The 4,286-nt window shown below is 42.1% G+C and overlaps 1 long non-coding RNA gene across 1 annotated transcript; it reads right to left on the reverse strand.

The window, feature by feature from the left end:
• Positions 1–269: 269 nt before the first annotated feature.
• On the reverse strand, positions 270–1,455 carry LOC120520114. Its single transcript, XR_005631770.1, has 2 exons — positions 1,276–1,455; positions 270–509 (listed from the first exon to the last, which is right to left on the reverse strand). It is a non-coding gene; the product is annotated as an uncharacterized LOC120520114 (long non-coding RNA).
• Between the last annotated feature and the right edge of the window lie 2,831 nt (positions 1,456–4,286).

Here is a 4,286-nt window from a genome sequence, read left to right on the forward strand (position 1 = left end):
CGACCTGTCCAGGGTTTGTCTCAGCCTCGTCCCCAGTGTCACTACAGCCTCAGGCCCCCTGTCACCCCACAGCTGGACTGTCCACCTCTCTTTGCTCCTCGGTGGGACAGGCAACTTGGGGGGCTTTTTACAGGATGACCCCACTGCTTTACTGCCTCTAGTGGTGAAACTCGGGGGTCTGCAGGTCCGAGTCTGCTTGAGTTTTGTCACCAGTTGAGGGTCTCAAGGTGTTAAAAATAAAAGTGACATTAAAGGAGGAGCACACAGGCTGAGGGGACACGGAGAGTTTATTAAATGAGGAGCAGAGCTGAGAGGAGAAGAAAAAGAAGAAAGAGGAGAATTTAGGGGTGAGTGGACGGGGGGCTCCGTCACTGACAGGGGGTCAGTCTGATCACCACTGCTGGTCTTCTCATGTTCTGATAGTCAGCTGACGTCCAGACCTCCTCAGCTCCTCCTGTAGTGACCTCAGGTTCCTCTTCTCACTCTCACTGATCCCGTTACCAGACAGCCTGTGAGGAGACACAAGTGTGAGTTACAAACAGCAGGGGGCGCCACACACACACTGCACTGTCACACTGACACGCCCCCTGATGTCACCCAGAATTCCTCTCAGTGTCTGTGCTCATCTAAGTCACATGACGTGTGTGTCAGCCTGTCAGTCACTCAGTCCACTCACCGATTGGTCGACATCCTCTGAAGGCCTGCTGGTCGCGTCACATTTCATAAAGAAGGTGGTCTGTCCAGTTGACGTGCTGTTGCCCCTCTGTCCCCCTGCGGTCACTTCCTGTCTGTCTCTCTAGTGCTCCGTCTCTCTTCATTTTCTCTTCTTCTCCTCCTCACTCTCATGTCTTCTCTCATTTCATCTCCTGCTCGTCTCTCATCCTCCATCTTGTTTCTTCCTCTTGTCCACTGATCCCCCCGTCTGCTGCTCTGCTCTTTCTTGTTTGTTCCAAATGACCCTCAGCCCCCAGACTGTCATGTCCCCCTCTCCTCCTGTCCACACTGTCTGCTGTCCTGATCCCCCGTGTCCTTGTCCCCCTGTCTCTGGCTGGACACTCAGCTGCTGTCCATTTCTTCTTCTTCTTGTCCATCTCACACTCCTCCTCCTCCTCATCTTCCTCTGTCTGTCTCTCCTTATCTTTGTTGTCCTTCCTGTCTGTCACCTCAGTCAGCTCCACTTGTCACTGTCACTCTGGTCACTCCATGTGATGTCATGTGATCAGCCCGCCCATCAATAACACATTCACACCCCCACCCCTCCCCCTCTTTACTCACCACAGTGTCTTTAATTTACAGTTGTCACTCCTGAGCCCCTCACTCAGCTGACGAGCCCCTGAATCTCCCAGGTTGTTGAAGTTCAGCCACAGTTCAGTCAGCCGTGAGTTTGGAGACGAGAGGACCGAGGAGAGAGCTGAGCAGCAGGCCGAGGTGAGACCACAAGACTCCAACCTGTGAAGAAGAAGAGAGAGCAGTGAGGACAGACAGACAGACAGAAGGACACACAGCACAAGGGCTCAATGACTGCGCCGTCTTCACTGAAATGCACTTTGACCCTGAGACCACCGCTGTCCTTATAAGGTAAGGCGCTATATACCTGACAGCGTCTTCTGCCTTCCTGCCACACTGACTGGTGACAAGTCACTCAAAGTGACATGTGGACAGGAATGTGAAGGACATGAGGCTGACAGTGTCCTGCACTCGAGGGTCCAGACAGACTTGTCAAAGCCGATGACAGTGGAGGGACCACCTTGGATTTGTGTCTGTAACTGAGGACTCAGCACATGGAGGGCTTTGACTGATTTGCAGGACCCCATCCACAGATTCCTGTTGACACGCCGGTCACTGCTGGACATCGGAGAGTGCGACACTCGAGTGTCTGTCATGGTGGGCTCTCCTGATGTCAGACCACTTAGACGATGAGGACACTCTGTCTGTCTATTGTGACAAAGACTGGACTGACTGTGTGATCAGTGACATAATGGACAGGGTGGACAGGACTGACATGTGACACTTCTGACACTCACACGTCACATGCTGACCGGTGCCACTGACCAGCTGACCTCAGTCCACTAAAGGCCTCACTGCTGGTCACCTCAGTTTTCTTATTTCTCTCCTAATTTGTAATAAAGCCAGTGGACGAGCTCTGAATGGACACTCAGCATCCCAAAGTCCAGTCCCTGGGCACAGAGGTGGTCTGAGTGGACTGTGAAGTGACCCCCATTACTGCTGACCACTGCTGTCCACTCCCAGCTCTCCTCTGACCTGAGCTGCCCATTCAGAGCAAAATGGCAGAGTGACCTGCTAGCATCGCCACCTGCTGGTAGGAGTTAGAAATGACACAAGTGACATCTCAGTGACATCAAACCACACGGAGAATTAAAGAATAAAAAGAGAAGAAGAACAGCAGCTGGGCCACCGAAAGAGAAAAGAATCAGAAGATCACAAGAAGAACACGTCAGGGGCTCAGAAAAGGACGAGAATCATCAGGAATTCAGCAGTCCGGACCACCAGGATTAACTCACCTGTGAAGATCAGGAAACAAATCAAAGAACAACAACACATCCCATAATAAACAGACAGAATATGAGAGAATGTGAAAAGAAAACCAAACAATCGTCTCTTCATAGCTCAGTCCTAAATCACAAGCAAATCCTTTTAGTTCTGAAGACACAAGTGAAGCCCCCCATGGCAGCCTGTTTGAGATAGATAGATAGATAGATAGATAGATAGATAGATAGATAGATAGATAGATAGATGAAAGGCACTATATAATAGATAGATAGATAGATAGATAGATAGATAGATAGATAGATAGATAGATAGATAGATAGATAGATAGATGAAAGGCACTATATAATCGATAGATAGATAGATAGATAGATAGATAGATAGATAGATAGATAGATAGATAGATAGATAGATAGATGAAAGGCACTATATAATAGATAGATAGATAGATAGATAGATAGATAGATAGATAGATAGATAGATATGATAGATAGATAGATAGATAGATAGATAGATAGATGAAAGGCATATATAGATAGATAGATAGATAGATAGATAGATAGATAGATAGATGAAAGGCACTATATAGATAGATAGATAGATAGATAGATAGATAGATAGATGGCACTATATAATATAGATAGATAGATAGATAGATAGATAGATAGATAGATAGATAGATAGATGAAAGGCACTATATAATTGATAGATAGATAGATAGATAGATAGATAGATAGATAGATAGATAGATAGATAGATAGATAGATAGATAGATATAGATAGATAGATAGATAGATAGATAGATAGAAAAGGCACTATATAATAGATAGATAGATAGATAGATAGATAGATAGATAGATAGATAGATAGATGAAAGGCATAGATAGATAGATAGATAGATAGAGATAGATAGATAGATAGATAGATAGATAGATAGATAGATAGATAAGATAGATATTGATAGATAGATAGATAGATAGATAGATAGATAGATAGATAGATAGATAGATAGATAGATGAAAGGCACTATATAATTGATAGATAGATAGATAGATAGATAGATAGATAGATAGATAGATAGATAGATAGATAAGATAGATGAAAGGCACTATATAATTGATAGATAGATAGATAGATAGATAGATAGATAGATAGATAGATAGATAGATAGATAGATAGATAGATAGATGAAAGGCACTATATAATCGATAGATAGATAGATAGATAGATAGATAGATAGATAGATAGATAGATAGATAGATAGATAGATAAAGGCATGATATATAATAGATAGATAATACACATAGATAGATAGATAGATAGATAGATAGAGATATAGATAGATAGATAGATAGATAGATAGATAGATAGATAGATGAAAGGCACTATATAGATAGATATAGATGATAGATAGATAGATAGATAGAGATAATGAAAGGCAATATATAATCGACAGATAGATAGATAGATAGATAGATAGATAGATAGATAGATAGATAGATAGATATATAGATAGATAGGCAGATATGATAATGAAAGGCACTATATAGATCGATAGATAGATAGATAGATAGATAGATAGATAGATAGATAGATAGATAGATAGATAGATAGATAGATAGATATAATAGATAGATAGATAGAGATAGATAGATAGATAGATAGATAGATAGATAGATAGATAGATAGATAGATAGAGATAGATAGATAGATAGATAGATAGATAGATAGATAGATAGATAGATAGATAGATAGATAAATGAAATACACTATAGATC

This window comes from Polypterus senegalus, unplaced genomic scaffold (assembly GCF_016835505.1).
Source record: "Polypterus senegalus isolate Bchr_013 unplaced genomic scaffold, ASM1683550v1 scaffold_4067, whole genome shotgun sequence".
In the NCBI taxonomy this organism is placed as follows: Eukaryota; Metazoa; Chordata; class Cladistia; order Polypteriformes; family Polypteridae; genus Polypterus; species Polypterus senegalus.